General features: G+C 50.4%; 1 protein-coding gene across 8 annotated transcripts in view; it reads left to right on the plus strand.

Annotated features, from left to right (window-relative positions):
• Positions 1–3,296: 3,296 nt before the first annotated feature.
• SIL1 (SIL1 nucleotide exchange factor) overlaps positions 3,297–16,629 on the plus strand; it is a 97,377-nt gene continuing 84,044 nt past the window's right edge. Inside the window, exons 1-3 of one of the 8 annotated variants that reach the window (XM_055719526.1) lie at positions 3,379–3,469; positions 4,161–4,290; positions 7,501–7,669. The gene's annotated coding sequence lies outside the window, so the exon portion shown is untranslated. Of the gene's footprint in view, positions 3,340–3,378; positions 3,470–3,775; positions 4,291–5,835; positions 5,860–7,500; positions 7,670–16,629 lie in introns of those variants that run through there. The other 7 variants (XM_055719527.1, XM_027797687.2, XM_014287164.3 and 4 more) reach the window with 7 other exon arrangements.

Consider the following 16,629-nt stretch of genomic DNA (forward strand, 5'->3'; position numbering starts at 1 on the left):
GCATTGTCATGGCTGAGCTGCTAGAGAAGGTGGATGGTCCTGAGGAGGGCAGCTGGTTCCAGCTGAGCATGCAGTGGTCTCAGGCACAAACCCTTGTGCCTTTTCCTTACAGAAATTTGGACTTCTGATGGCCCAGAGTCACCTGTGGCCTCAGCACCATCCCTGCAGTGATTTCACATCTCTCCTCCAGCTCCTGCCTGGGAAGCAGCAATCATTGAAATCAATTAACTAAGGGCAGTTGCAAAGGCAAGGAAAAGTTTATCGACGTTATCGTGACAGTGAATCATACTGTGGTGTCAAGCTATTGATCTGGGCTTGTCCTGAGCAAGGACAAGTTTTGTACCAGCCTGCCCAGGGGGAACCAAGTTCTCCCTGCTGCTTCCCTGCTGCTTCGGTGTAGGACTGGCTCAACATATCCAGGCCCTTACCCTAGTTAAGTGTCAAGCTTGCAAAGCTGTTGACGAGAAGATGTCAGTACTGTTTCGCAGGGAATAACCCATTTCTGCATCTTCAGCTTTTCTCATTTCCTCTTTTGAGCAGCGCAGCACTATTGATAAGTGAAGACCGAGGTGCCTGTAGCAGGTATTTGGGGATGCCAGCGGCTCCGAGTTTGCAGGCGGCCTGTGGGAGCTGGACGGCAGTGCCTGGTGGTCTCTGCCTGAGAGGGGGGAGCAGGCAGGACCCAGCGTGTGCCTGGGCAGGATGCTCTGCCCAGGGAGATCATCCCTGAATCCCACCCCATGCTCAAGGCTGAGCTGCTTTGAGCAAAGCTTGCCCTTAAAAGAAGGCATTTAAACACAAGGAATCAATTGCATTCAATGCAAATGAATCTGTTGATGCTGCTGTCCAGGGACAGAGCAGCCGTTTACTGCAGTGTGTGATGCTGCGGGGATCAGCAGCTCTGTGCTTATTAATGCTCTGGGCCACTAACGATGCCCAGAAGTGGCCACAAACAAAGACAACTGAAGTCTGATGGATTAGGGCTGCCTCCCACCAATGCAGCCCGCGATCCATCAATTACCTATCTGCTTAGTCCTTTTCTCCATCCTTTTACAATCTAAATAGCACATTTTATAGTCGCTGCTAAGTGATGTGATCAACATCAATTACCTACTAAAAGAGAATCAAGTCTTGATTTAAAATTAAGTGCTGCATTTTGCCATGTTCTTTATATGTAGCCAACAGAATAATTGCAGTGACATAAAAACTAATTACACAACTCCACAATTAGGCCTCCCTCCTAGTGCTGTGATTGTCTTTAAGTACACTGATGAAAAATTACTCCCAGCCCTAAATTACTCTCTCACACCCATCTTCTCCAATACCTTTGGAAAAAACCCTCCACCCCATCAGATCAAACGGAAGAACTCAAAATGTGAAAGATAATACATGCAGAGCGTGTTTTCTAATCTCTTTGATGTGCAAGTGGTTTCAGACGGCGGGATTAGGCTGGTATTGCCTGCGGATGCAGCAGCACTCCTCTCTTCGACTATAGACTAAGCATTTCAGCAAGACTTCCCAAACCGCCTGGGGCTGTCATGAGGCTGGTGCGCGGGCACCCTGCCGCATTGGCATCGCTGTTAGGCTGCAACCGGGGCAAAACTCCTCTTTCCCTGCGCCCCAGCTGACATTTGGCTCTTGGGCTGCAAGTAGCCCTGCTCAACTGCCAGCCCTGGGTTTGGTGCATGAAGGCATTTTATTGCTTGAAAGGGGACTCACGGTGGCTTCAGAGAGATGGCTGATCATTCTGTTAGTGCTGTTCCACCTGGCAGAAACAGCGCAGAACAGCTGGATTCAGAGAGAGAATCCAGACCTAATTCTCCAGAAACCAGAGAGGCCACATCAGGGTCTGGGCAGAGGCAGGTAGGTAAGCTCTGTCCCGAGCTGCTGGCACTGCTGCTCTGGGAGCCAAGAGGGCCCAGAGCCCCAAAGGGAGGAGAAGGAACAGGCAGCAGTAGGGCAGCCCTTTCACGTACTCAAAGACCAGGAGTTATGTCTTGCCAGAAATCACATAGCCGCCTGAAAAATTGTAAGCCCCAATAAAAATCATAAACCTCAATAAATCTGTGGAGCAGTCCTGACGGGCTTTGTGGGTTTTGATTCCAGATTCTGATTTGGAGGTGTTTACATCCAACCTGGAAAAGACTGAAAACATTTCATTTACTGGAAGTGAAAGCTGGGATTTGCTTGCAATCAATCTCCTGCCTGCAGGATCGTTGTGGATGCCAGCAGCAAAAGCATAGCACATGGGTCAGTAGAGCCATGGCGAGACTGGCCCAGGGGACAGGGTGGGCACACAGCTTCCCGCTGGTCCCCTCACACCGTGCCAGCCCATCAGTTGTCACTTGTCGCTGAGCATCCTTCACTGGATAATTAAGCATTGCAGGTTCAATTCTGGCAGGGTGGTTTTGGCTGCTGCCTGGTGTGTGATGGAGCCCATGGGCATCCTCATGCACCAGCTGCTCCTCAGCCACAGCCCAGCCCTTGCCGGGGAGGAGGGTTGCATAGCTCGGGGCTGTGGCTTTTCCATAATTTCTGCAACGCCATCATTCAGTCACTGGCTGGGAGAGAGGTGGGAAATGCTTCAGCATCCGATGTTAATCAGCACAGTGCTGCGAGCTAACGAGGCCGAAGGGGCCCCTTGGCTCACACCCGGCTTCCTCACGCCTGCAGCCCGGCCCAGGGGACGCCAGGTACCCAGGCTGTGAGGTAACACCCCCGTGTTCACCTCAGGCTGCACCACCTGCCTCACAGCGTGTGACACATACGGGGGCACGGCAGCGGCCAGCGGCGGGTGGGTGTGACCGCGGCCGGCACCAGCGCGCCCGCACGCACCGAGCAAGCGTCGCCCCCTCCCTCCCCACCGCCGCACGGCGCGGGCGAGGGCACGGCGCGGCGGAGGCCGGAGCTGGCCACCCCGGCGCGGGGCGCAGGAGCCCGGGCTCCCTCCCTCGGCGGCTACACGGCCCGCGGGCCACCGGCGGAGCCTGAGGGGCGCCGGGACCAGCCAGGGACGGGACCGGCCGCCCGCAGGCCGCCCGCTACGGCGCGGGGCTCTTCGGCAAAGCCGTTTTACCCTTTTCCCCCGAAACCACAGGGCCCGACGGCTGCCAGGCCAGCCGGCCGCCTTGCCCCGGGGCCCCAGGGCCCGCCCGTGGCCCGGCACAGCCCGCGGCGGGACCGCTACCCGCTCCCCCTGCGGACGGGCCCGCAGGCACGCGCGGCGGCGGCGGCGCCGCCTCAGGGCTGCGCGCGCGCGGGCCGGGGGCGGGGCCTCAGCGCCGGCCCGTGCCGGGGGGGGGGGGCGGGCCGCCAGCGGCGCGTGCGCGGTGCGGAGCGGTGAGTGGGGGGGGCCGCGCCGGGCGGGGGGCGGGGGCCGGGGCCGCGTTCCTGGCACCCCTCGGGCCGCAGACGGGGCCCAGCGCTGCCCCGCGTCCTGTCCCCGCCGCTGGGCCGAGGGCGGCCGGCGGTGAGGCGTTGGGGGGGTGCCCGCCGCCGGGCGCTCCCTGAGGAGGCCTTGCCCGGGCGCTGAGGGTGTAGGGCCCGGGGCTGCCTCTACAGAGTGGTCCTGAGGCGGGGGCACGGCGGGGGGGGAGGCGGCCGCGCCCGGGGCGGCCTGTTCCGGAAGGACCGGCGGTCCGGGCCCGGTGCGGGCGCCGTGCCGGGGCGGGGCAGGGCCCGGTGCGCGGCTCGGGCACAGCCGCCGCTCGGAGCGGCCGTGCGGGCCCTGCGGGGCAGGCGGCGGGGCTGGTGTGGGGTGGGCAGCTCCCTGGTGCCGCGGGGGCGGCTCGGGGCCGTTAACGTGGGTTTTTCTTCGGGTACACACTCGGTAACACGAGGCGTGGATTTTAAAACGGTTTAATTATTTTGGTACAAGCTTGCCTGTGGCTTTCTTGCTGGAGAGCTAGCAAAGTTACACGTTGCACGAAGCCAGGGAGTGAAAACTGAGCAAATGGGATGTTGCGTTTAAGCATTATTTGGAATATTGCCTTAAAATGTTTAACTTCAGTGGTTGACTAACATTCACGTTGAAAGTAATCTTTGACAAATAATCAACACTACCCACCTCTCAAGATGGCCTAGGCTTACCCTAACAAGTTCTGTAGACACAATTTCTTCGAGGCAAGTTAGTTATTTTACAGTGTTCTGTTCTAACCTAGCACGGCTACAGCTCAGAGGCAGAAAGTGTGACTTCACTGACGCTGTGTAGTTCCCTCGCGGAAGGAGTGCAGTCTGCACAGGCAGAGCCGCAAGGAGGCTGCTTGGCGTACGGCCCTGGTAGGGAACCTCGTAAGTGCCGCCGTGTCTCCATGGCTCTAGAAGCTGATGGCACACCCTGTCATTTACTGAACATGCTATTGCAGTGTCTCTTCTGCGTGATCCTTTGGAATTAATTTCTGCTCTGGGAGCAGCATTATTAATAGCTGGACTTTCTTTTTTTCCTGTCTTTTCTTTCCCCCAATCCTGCTTCAAAGTGACCAGCTGGTATCATGTTGGTGTTTTTCGACAGCCTCCAAGGCATTTCTATGGTGGAAGCATCCAAAATACTGGATGTAGAACTGTACACACTTAAAGTGAACTTTAGTGTTGAAATGTGGCTAACAGAGGTGAGAGCAGTGTCTGCAAGTTCCATGTGCATAAGCATACATTTACTAGATTTGAAGGGATGCAAATATGATCCTTTTAAAGAAATAAACTGGAAACTGGCCATTCCTAGTGAGTTGTCAGAAGAACCCTTGAACCTGCAACGCTGCCCCTGCACCCTAAAGCAGCACAAGACCGGTGCTGGTGCTACCACTGCCACCTTCTTTTTTAGGGTTGAGACTTTTTTTAGCCTGAGCAATAAAAAACAACCCTGAAAAACTCTAGCACCCCCAACCCCTCTCTCTGTCTTCTCTTGACGAGGAAATGGAAGACTACTTAAATGCAGATGTGGTCAAGCTGGGCAGGTGTGGTTGAAAGCACATCAGCTATACCCTGAGAATTTGTAAGGCGGTGGATTATTGGCATAAATTTAGGGATAATAGTCTTTCTATGTGCTAATCCTGTCTGCTACTGACTCCCTCTGTGGCTTTTATAACCCACCTCAGCTCTCTTACCACTCAGCTTTCCCCTCTGAGAAATAACATTTAACTTGTGCTCGTGAAGTAGGTGAATCAGCTTTAATTAAGATTTGTTGAGCACTTTGTTGATGAGTTCCATATAAAGCTAGTTACTATTTTTTATTAACACAGAGATATTCTTAGCACCTGAAGGGAAAGATGACACAACACTCAGGATTTTCTGGGAAACAGCCCTGTGAAAGGAGACGGCACATGCTAATGAAGGCTTTGTCAAACCTCTTCTGGCTGTGGTTTGTGAGGCAGCTTGCTCCTAAAGCTCTGACAAAAAACCCCAAAGTCCCCTTGAATCACTGGGAAATCGGAAATGTTCCTGGAAGTTAAGCCCCACTTTTACATATGATTTGTAGGTCTTGTCCCCTTGCTGGATTTCTCGCAGAGCTTTAGGTCAGGATCTGCTGCAGCTGTGTGTGTATGGCATCAGCTGCACAGGCACAGCTGCTCTTGCCTGCTTTGAAACACCTTGTTTCAATGATTTCAATTGCTTTCAGTAATCATCGTCTCAAATTATTCTGTGTGGGGTAGGGAGGGCTTGCCTGCTCAGCTGTGTGGTGACACTTAATGGGCTACAGCCCATTGCCCAGGTTGGTGGGGCTGTTTGGGGGTAAGGGAGGAGGAGCGAAGTCTTGCTCTTCCCCACAGGGAGCCCAGGTCAGCACCCTGCAGCACGTGGGAAGGCTGTCTTCACTGCCAGATTAGCTTGGTGGCAAGTTAAGCTGAAGAGCTTCGTTTATGAAAGGTAATGAAAATGTGAATTGAAATGGTTATGGCTGTGCTTGTCCTGCGTTGCAGTGTGGGCAGCTCTGTTGTATTTTGGGGAAGAAAAGGCTGTTAATTTAGCTCCAAGATGTCACTGCTGTAGTGGTATAGGAGTGGCCAGATGGAGGATGCTAAAATGAAATGCAGGGCTGGAAAAGCCTCCTTGTCCATGCCCCTGTCCTGGGGCCAGTTGAGAGATGCTCAGCTCCAGACTGGACAGCAGTGGATGTTAGCGCGGATCTGGATGGGGGCAAGTTCCCTCTGGGACTTGATGAAATGCTGGTCTCAGAGAGCCTGATACCTTGTCCAATTCACCCTTGCAGCAAAATAAGCCGGCCGCTTTGTCTCTTGTCTTCACAGAATGGAGAGCCCAAGGTGTGGTTGTCCTGCTTGTAAGCAGCTGTTAAATACTGAGAGCTGGTTCCAGACCCTGGACGGGAGCAGGGACGGAGAAACCTTATGGGTTTGGGGCTGTGTGTTTTAAACTACTGACTGCCCTGCTTGTTGCCCAGACCTTCCAGCTTGTCTGCAACTTTCTTAGGGGTGATACCCAGCACTGAGCATGGCCTTCTACCCCAGAATTAGGGATTCCTAAGTCACAGAACAATGTTTAGGTCTTTGCAGCTGGAGCTGTGGTGCCACAATGCTGACACACATCACGTTTTTAGTCTAGCCCCCAGTTTTCCTCAGCATTACTTCTGTCCAGAGAGCTTTTCCCGTGCTATATTTGGGTCCTTGCTCTTTGTTTTTGCTTCTTTCTGAGTGCAGTTCTTTGCATTGTTTTCCTTGCTTTTCTTTTTATTGATTCATGGGTGTTTTGGGGACTTTTCTTCAGTTCATCAATTCTGATCATGACCTCCAGAGTGCTTCCAGCTCTTAACTGCTGGGCATCCTTTCAGGTTTTAGGAAAGTACTTTCTCTTTCATTGTTCAGGCCATTACTGAAAACGATTAATAGATGCAGACCTGGACTGAGCTCCGAGGGCCCATATGTGAGGCTTTTCTCCCGTTGTGACAGGGAATCATAGATAGCTAAAGTGTGTGTATGAGAGGGTTGCTTTGGTTTGGTTTTTTTTTTTTCTTAGTAATGAGCACTGTGCCTCGTTAAGGTGAGCTTGTCTAGTCTGAGTTGCTCTGGTTTGCCTGAACGTGTCGGACAGTTAGAGTGAAGAGCCTGTGTAATGCTGGTCAGAGGTGTGATGGGCAGATCTCAGGAGAGGGGATTTGTGCCCCATTGCTGAGGACCTGGGTGATTTTCAAGAGCTTTCATGAACCTCATGTAACTGGGGCTTCCTGCTGGCACTTGCTAGGACTAGCATTGCTCAGAGGCAAACCTCTGGTCACCCTGCCCTGCTTTCCACTGAGAGCTCCCCAGCTGCCTCTGGTTTGGTAGCAGTGGGGTGTGCATGGGAGAATTTGTGTCTGTAGTGTCCTGCTCCCCTTTATTTATCCGTAGGTGTGTCCTTGGTGAAAGTTAGACTTGTTTGTATGTGACTACGGTAGTAAAAATACATTTTTCTCCTCAAGTAATTCAGAGTTCCTTGTGTGGTTGCTCTGCTCTGGGGGAAAAAAAATTACTTGCTCTGAAAAAATTAATTACACTCACTTTTATCCCTGAATAGTGTGTCGCTGTGGGAGCGGTTGCGGGATCCCTTGTTGCACTAGGGCTCTGCGAGTCATCTTCTCAGTGGGAACTAAGCTTAAGGAAGAGGAGTAACTTTAACTGGAATACCTTTAACTGGAGAAAAAGTCACTGTCCACACACAACCAGCTCTAAGCACCCCGAGTTCTGTAAGTACTGAGCTGCTGTGTTCAGCTTTTTGAACTTTAAGAGGTTGTTCTTTTTCTGAAGTGCACTTCTACCCACTATACCATCTTTCTTTGCACATCAGTGTAACTGTGGGGTAAAATTTGGGCCCTACTGAATTCAAGGACAACACAGGGTTCCTCTGTGGTTTTGGTCTCTTCCCCCTCTCAAGGCTGCTAACAGCCACAGTTGTTTGCTCAGGCTGTGCTTCCAGGACATCATCAATGGGATAGAGCTGTGCCCTGTTTGTTCCCCTTTATTGATCCATGGCAGACCAAATTTCAGTTCCAGGGGAGAATATTCAACCTCTCTAAAGCACTCCTGTGGTTTCTGTTGGATTCTTTCTCACTTCCCTCTGGGCAGCTGTGCGCTGTGGTAAATAATGGTAGAAAGGTTGTGCTCAGCTCTGGATTACAGCTGAATTTTGGTGGTGGATAGATTGCGTCTCCAGTCCAGTTTGCAAAGCCCTTTGGGCTTTGTGGGATGCAAGAAGCTGTATTTTATTCTTGATGTGGTTTGCTGATAATTCTGTAGGATTTTCAGTGAGCAGGTTGTAAGAGTCCTAATGATACTAGTTCTCTGCATAGTCAGGCTCTTTGCCCAAATAATTCAAACACCTGCTGCAGAGACAAAAAGGAAGGTGGAGGGATGATTTAGAAACCTCTGGGTCACTGGAATAGGTTGGAAGAAGATGCCTATGTTGATCTGAAGAAGCTGCTGAGCCAGGTATATGTGTTTAAGTATCGAATGAAAAGTCAGCATTTTTTTAACAGCTGCCTACTTTAAACCCAAATAATTTCTTTAATGAGAGTTTTTAAAAGTTTAACTGTTGATTTTAGAATTTTTATTTCAAGCATGCTTCCATAAAATTAACTTTTACAATGCAGAACGCTTTAACGTCTTCCATGTTGGTGCTCATTTTGAAGAAATCTATGCACAATTATTTCTTATGTACCAGTAAAATCTATCAGCCAACAGATGTCAAGTGTAGCAAAAATGCTATAATAATATTATGGTCTAATAATAGTTATAATTATTCTAATTACCTGGCGCAGCTTTTGAGAGAGGCAGGCTGAGACATTAATGCAAAGGAGATGTTTAACCTTGAACTGCAGAAGCAGGGCACTTTCAGAGGTGTCTGGGCTGCTCCCCCTCCTCCTTATCAGATATCCCATTCCCTTTATTTCCTCCTGCAGACTGGGAGTAGCAGTCTGGTCTGTTTCAAATGTTCAGACCTTGTTCCTGGTATGTTCAGAGGTGGAGAAGAGTGCTGGCGAGCTGTAGATGAGCATGTTTCTTGAAATACCTGTGAATGTGAAACCCAATCATTTTTAACCTCACGCTGCAGTCTAGCTGCCCCGGTTTCACTGCGCTCCTGCTGCCTGACGATTACAGTGTGCACAGATTGCTCTCACCTCGGGAAGGGCTGCAGGAGGCTCAGCAATCTTCATCTTTTATGCAAGCTGGTGGTGCTGCTTTTAAGGAGGGGCGGGGGGGGCTTTGCCACAGCCTGGAAAGTGCAAAGCCAACCTAAATCTGTATGAGTGCCGCTGGCAGCTTTTGCACTGTCCACTGATGGGAGAGCAGGTGTGGGGGTGTGCAGGTGAGTGGACGTGAGCTGTTGATCCTGAGGGAGGCTTTTGTGGGGGAGGTGAGGAGGGCATGTCAGCAGGTAGGAGCCAGCCGCCTGGCTGGTGCACAAGTGCTGCGCTTGCTTTGCCTTTGACAGTTTGGACCCGCACAGCCTCAGCGAAGTCTCCTTCCAGTGCAGAAAGGATGCTCTGTGTGCCAGCTCTGCTATGTTGGTCCCAATGCCCCTCTACCAACATATTTTCCTATTAGGAAGGGTCCTGGGCTGCATTTTCTGTACTCCAGTGGGTTTTGCCCAAGCTTGCTGTGTGCTGTGTAATACCTCGGGGTCCCAGTGCTCATTATTGTTGTAGCACCAATAAGGCGATGCATAATGGATCACCCCTTGCTGCAGCTGTTCGTTTTAATTTTGTGACGTTGGTGAGGAGTTGTGAACTTGGTGAGGAGTCCCTGATTCACAGGGAAGGATCCTTTCCACAGAGGAAGCCCTGCATGAGCTGGACATTGACAGCTTTCAATGATTATATGCCAGGCTGAACATTTTTCCTTTAAATAATAGATTCACATGCTGATGAGAACTTGGCAGGACCTACGGGAATTCGGCTGTCAGTTGCTGATCCTTGGCATGGGCAGCAGCAGTGAATCTCTTACTGTCTTCCTGTAAAATAGATCCGGAGGTGCCCTTGCAAGGTTTTCTTCCTTGTTTCCAGCCTGCTCCTAGGCCAGCATGCTCTGCTTCTCGTGAAAGCCCTGCCTGCCAGCGCTGCTGTTGCTTGGCGCACGCAGCTCACCTTTCTCCAGGGCTCACACCGGTGAGAGCTCTGCCATCTTCTGCCTTTTCATTGGTGAGGTTTGTCTTCTTGCTGGAGTCTGTACCTCTGTTGGTGCATCACCATGGAGATGGGGCTGTAGGAGCTGCGGAGCACAGCCTTTTCCAGTTGATGTGAGGAAGGATGTGGTAATGGGCTACACTTGTTTAGGCAAAATGATTTCTCGGAGTAAATAATTTGTCAAAGAACATTTGGCATTGCCCCAGATGCTATTAAGGAAAAGACAAATCTTGGATCTCTTCAAACCTGAGCTGTAAAGCTCATGTAATATTCACTTGCTTTTTAAAATGCTGCTTTGCTTTGTTCAGCATCAGGCATTGCTGCTATGACCAGCATTGACTCACTAACCTGCTTGTGTTTTTACTTACCCTGAGAAACCAAAGCTCCCTTTGTTTTCCTCTTCCCCGTAAATGTTAGTGCTGCATTTCTCATCCTGCCACAAGAACACCTTTCTGCATCCCTTTTCTCACCCCGCTGGGAGTACAGATCTTCACTGCTTGGAGTTGGTTGTTGCAAGGATTTACTTCCCTATGACTGGTATGGCTCTGGCCAGGTTCCCAAAGGACGCAGAGAGTGCAGGCACCTCCCCGGCATGGCAGGCTGTGCTGGCGCACCCCAGACCCTGGATGAGCTTGTGCTGACATCCTTGCGGGCTTGGGGACACTGCCCTTTCTGCTCGCCTGGCACTGGCACACTCTGTCTAGTTTCTGGTACATGGAGAACCGTCTCGACAAGGTCTAGAAGAGCCCTCTGGCACCTCTCTGCCTCATTGCCTCCACGTCTGATTTCAGACTTCATCTGTAAACATCTCTTTGCCCTTGCTAAACACTGTGTCTCTTAATTTTTCCCTGCAAGAGTATTATTTAATTTGTAAATGTTTTAGGACATTATTTGAAAAATACAATATGAAGCTGTATTTCATTTACTGTAATGATCCACTAATGCGGGCATATTTCAAAGGCAGGCTGTGCAGTACTGTAGGGTTTAATTAAATTTTGTTTTTCAAGTAAGCATCAATAGACAGACAATAACAAATGGTGGACAATATGCATACAGAACAAAGTCACTCCATTTTCTTTTCTGAGACTCTGGAAGTGAAAATGTATAGCCCTTAAAATGTACTTGGCTTGCTCACGACCGCTGCTTTAGTGCAGTTACTCACTTTAGGGGGAGTTTTTTCTTCTTACTCTGACTTAATTAATTTTCTTGATGTCTTCCTACCCACAAAATAAACTGTTACAGTGTGGAAAATTTCCAGCAGGAGCCTTGGGTGATCTAAGTTCTGCTGCAAGCTCTGGACTTGGTTTCGAATAGTGCACTGTTGCTTAATGCATTATGGCTCATCAGGGTTACAAAACCAAAGGGCTGGGTATGAGGTGCTCATTCTTTTGGTGAGCAGCTCCTGTCTCTGGTGGCTGGACGTGGTGTGTGCCAGCTCTGGCGCAGGGAAGTTGCCGGGATGTAAAAATGTTGTTGTTGTATTGTTGTACCAAAATCAGGAGTAAGCAAGTGGCTCTTGAGTGCATTTCATTCTTTTTCTTCCAGCAAGTGTGGGGTAATCAAGTACAAAGTGTCTGCAGAAAACCTTGGAAAGTCTGTTCAGTGTCAGCAGGAGGATGTTGGAAATCATCATGGCACTCACACGCGTGGCACTTGTACAAGTTTTCTAGGGGTAAAGAAATTCATCGGTGATGATGTAAATGGGCTCCTTTGTTTGGATTTGTGCAGAGCATTGCTTGAGGAGCTGAGTGAGATTCCTGGCTGGAGCATCCTTGAGTTCTGGCTGGTTTCTGGCGGCTAGCGTGGGTTTTGTTCTCTCTTATTGTTCGGGAAATTTTCCATTGTTTAGAAACATAACCAGCATTTGCTGGTGCCCTGGACTCCTGCAGCACTACAGCCCTTTGATTTCTCTCTGAGATCTCTCCAAGTCAGAGAGCTGAAAAAAAGGTAAATTTTTCAGAGGAGGATCCCCTGTCTCGTGTTCAGAGATGCGAGTTCAAGCCATGTCCTGGATTGATGCCTACAGCTTTGCCTGCTTAAGCTGCCTGCAAACGGATCCTGGGCTGGGGTGGCTGGGAGCAAGGGTTGGCTGTGCCTGGTGCTGGCCCTCACCGCTGGCTCACCTGGCCTGGGTCACTGTCCACAGAGCTGCTGGGTGGAAACTGGGGCGTGTAAAACCTGGGAGAGGCTGTGGGAACCTGGCTTTCGACTGGCGTCTCTGCAAGTGCCTGAAAAGCATTGCTGTAAATGACACTTGTGTCTGCTAACCTCCTCCTTCATGAGATCTCGGTTTAACACTTACTGCATTACGGTAACAGCCTGTGTTTTGCTCCGTGCTGGAAAGCAGTGCTGCGAGTGCTTTACAGCTCTCCTGGTGCACGTACCGGCTGATGGCGTTTTCTGCGCTGGATGAGGTGCTTGTAGGCAACAACCATCCTGTCCAGGTAAGACTGGCAAGATGGTGTCCTGTGCTTGGTGCCAGTTCCTGTGGCTGGAGAGGAGTCCGGTACAGAGAAAATAGTGTCTAAACGTAACCTGTCATGAGGCGTCAGATTCTCTTTTAAATAAATTCTGTAAAAAAAACCCACACAGCTGAGGTTTGTGCTGGTAGTACCAATACCAAGGGGAATGTCCTGTGCCTGCTGCCTTTTTCTTCCCTTGTTCCTTGCTTTAGGCTGCCAGCTTTTACCTCTTCTCACCTCTTTTTTTTTTTTTTTTTTTTTTTTTTTTGATGTGTAGTGTTACTCAGGGCTCTGTTGTTGGATTTTGGGGCAGGCAGTTGGTTTTTTGGTGACTTGAGGCAACGTCTCCTGCTTTTCTCATCCTTCCTTTGGATCTCCTGCCTTTCTCCTGTTTGCTCTCACTCTGGATAAGCTAACCTCCTCGGTGGGCTGGTCAAGCTTCCTGGCCAGGAACCTCAGGTCTCTTGCAGCCAAAGTTTTCTGGCGCCATTATTCATCCTCTAGGGAAGGAGCAGTTTTCCTGGCTGTGGTGGGACTCAGGTGGTTGGCCCCAGATGAAACACAGTGGCATCTGGAACATCTGGAGCTGGCAGCTGAGCCCTGGGCTGAGGGGTATGGCCTCTGTGCAGACCAGTAGGTGCTTGCGCCTGGTCTTTGCAGGGGCAGGTGAGATTTGGGTCCCCACAGTACTGGCTGGCATGAGTAAATCTTGCAGATGTGCCCAGAGCAGTTTTAGGGGCATGTTCTGCTCAGCAGGATAACAGGGAGAGAGCAACGTGCCCCACAGCAGGGCCAGTGCTGGGGAGTCCAGGGCCAGTGCTTCAATGGTTCTTGCAGGACCATGCGGCAAATAGGGAACCCACAAGGGGCCTCAACACAGGGGCTGGAATGGCACAAGCCCAGGGAATGGGAAGCTGCGACAGTGCTCAGGAGTGAACCAGAAAAGAGGCTGTAGGACTATTTAGAAGAAAAGTAATCTGTAATTCACTTTTTAGTGAGAAAGCGCAAGGCTGGCAGGGAGGGGAGAAGCGCTTGCTCAGGCAGATGATAATCCATCGCGGCGTGTTACCACGCCAGGGCTCTTTGATAAACATTAGCCTTCTTGCTGCCTCTCCAGGATGAGCGAGATGCTGTGCCGCTGCATGAGGAACATGAAGTTTCTGGACTATGAGGAGCTTCAGCCCAGACTGATAATTTAAACACCAAATTCTTTTTAATAATGGATATTGTTGATGGCTGCCTTGCATGGGAGTGCTGCACAGGAACAGATTGCATTGTACTGATGTGTTTTAAAAATGAAAAGTGTGCTGGTCTTCGTAAGCACTTGGGTCTGACATGGGCCGGCTAGGTTTCTTGGATTTCTCCTTTGGAGTTTGGCAGCCGTCTGCTTCAGGGAGTGCAGTGGCCTCATAAGAGTTTATTTGATCTGACACATGACAAATTGTTTCTGCTGGCAGGTACTTCAGGCGCAGTCTGTTAGCTGGCAGCCGTGGCTTTGTGTGCACCGGGGAAGTTGGGGAAGGCAAGCCTGCCCTCCTCTTCCTCCTCTTAGAAAGTGTCAGTGGAGGGAGCGTTATTTTAGCCCACCTCCCATTCCAGCCTCCTCTTTGCCCATTGTTAAATTGTGCCATTTGCATAGATTATTAAAGTTGCTTATGTGCTCGTTGTGCTTCGGTTTGGGGAGCAGAAGAGGAGAAAAGCCTGCATTTCTGGAAATGGACCCAGTTGCCATTAAAGACACTTTGTTAAGTTACTTTTTTTTAGGGCACCCTATTAACTCTGTAATGAGGAGTAGAATATTACATTCCTCAGCAGAATAAAAAGTACATGTCCCCTGTGAGATACTGTAAATACATTTTATCTGTTCTATTACCTGCAGTTTTGAGAATATGTCCCCTAAGCATTTTAGTCTTGTTTTCCAGAGTTGTCTCAGGGTGAGGAATCACTCCTGTTAGCAACTTTGGGAATAATTACTTGTTCATTAATTTCTTCTCTTTCTTGCTGTCCATCTATTATTGCTTCCGAGAGAAAAAAACCTCTCTGTAAATCTCCACCAGAACAGAACTGACTGCTTGATTAGAGGGAGAGTTATGTATGCTGGAAATGTGTTTGTGAGAGAGCATCTTGTAGCTGTGTGTGTGGATGAACCCACGGGTGTGTGCTGGCTCCTTCAGCGCCATCCAAAAGCACTTAGCCACATAGAGCTTGCCAGATGCCCAGGCTGGCTCAGTGCTCCTTACTCTACGATTAAAGAAGAGAGCACTGTAGGCAGCACGTTTCTGGGCAGTCATGGCACACCTGGAGCACTGTGATAAGGCGGGAGGCTGAAGGTCAGATCTGCTCACCCACCCGAGTGGTGCTTTGCCTCCTGAAGTGCTTTGCCTGCAGTGCCTGGCTGTTGTTATGAAATATAAATTAGACAGGACAATAGGGGAAGTGGTTCATCAGCTGTCCTGCTTTTGTCCAGCAACTAAAAGCCAGTTCAGAGATTTTTGTGGAAGCACTGTTTGCTTTTGTCCTTTTTTGCTCTTTAAGTACAGACTGAAAGAGCTGGAGGCCACTGTAATTATTATTTCTTCCTGAATAGCAGAATAAATGTGCCATTTAATGCATAAATGACAGGGTCCTTGCCTCGGAAAAAATACGCGGCCTGATGCTGGTGCTGCAAACCCTTCTACATGTGAGCAACTGTCTCAGTCTGGTTCTGGGTGCGCTGAGATTTCTCACTCCCTGGACCAGGGTTGGTGCCAAAACTTGTCTCAACATGTGATGTCTGCGGTCACTGGAAGTCGCTGTGGAGGCTGTCATTGAAACAGCCGTGATTCACGTGGCAGCTTTATTTAGATGGCAGCTGATGTAGAAGCTCTGCGGAATAGTTTGTCCATCGTGTGATAAAATCTGCTTGCAGGAGGGGACAGCTGAGGTCTGTGGTCTTCATGGAAGTAGGCCCTCCATACAAATGTGACCTGGCAGTCCTGTGATGGATTTGCCATCTCCCCATCTGATGTGGCAAGATGAGGCTGTGGCACCACCAGGATGTAGAGGAAGCTGCTCAAGATGTTCTTTCTATCTCGCAGCAGAGAGAAAGGTGCTGCAGATCCATCTTCCGTCACAGCTTGAAGAGTGTGAGTGGCTAACAGCCTACTGTTAGCCTTTACAGCAGGCACGGAGATTTGGAGAGTTCTCCTTGGCTTTGCAAAGCTGTGCAGCAAAGGCCAAGAAACAGAGAGCGAAAATCACTGTATCCTTTGGCTGCTGCTTCCCAGGGGTCGGGTGCGTTGTGTGGGGTTCACAGAGGCAGCAGATGCGGTCACAGCCAGGACTGCCAAAGGAAGGCCCCTTCGTGTACTGGTGCTGCTCAGCTGCTGAGATACGCCAGTCCACAAAATGGCTCTTTATGGGGTATTCTTTAACAAAAGGATGTTTCTTTTAAATGACTGGGTCTCATGCTGTTGGTCCAAATGAGAAACTGAGTTGAGTCTTGTCTTTCTGGACTGGAAGGTACTGAGGTTACAAACACAGTCGTCATCCCTTGGAAGAGAAAATCGTGGAGGAAACCCACTTGCTTCTGGTTGCATCTCTCTTCTCTTCCTTGCCCGGTGTAGCCTGGGCTGCTGGAGCCTGCCTTTGCTGTGGCTGAGGGGCAGTGGGATGTAGCCAAGGTACTGCTCCTGAGGGAACCCCGCGGCTCTGAGCACAGTCGTGGAGCTCAGGAGGGACCTGTGGACCGGGAGCAGTCCTACTGCTTGGAAGGTGTAATACTTGGAGTCTCTCCACGAGCCTTCATTGCGCACAGCTCTGTGGCCCAGGCTTGCAGTTCAAATGTCCGTAGCGAAGCGGTTGCTGGAGCCTTCCCCGTGGAGAGGAGCCATGCAGACGCTGCGGCCCTCAAGCGCGACTCTGGTGGCACGTGCAGGGTCCCGTGGTGGCCGAGGCATTCACGGAAATGCTGTTTCATAACCTCTGCTAGGATTCGTGAGACATGCAGAGGCAGGTTCCCTGATTTGTCACCATGTCATAAGGATTTAAGGTTGAGGAGCTCTTTGAAGCACCGAAACAACT

This window comes from Falco cherrug, chromosome 8 (assembly GCF_023634085.1).
Source record: "Falco cherrug isolate bFalChe1 chromosome 8, bFalChe1.pri, whole genome shotgun sequence".
NCBI lineage: Eukaryota > Metazoa > Chordata > Aves > Falconiformes > Falconidae > Falco > Falco cherrug.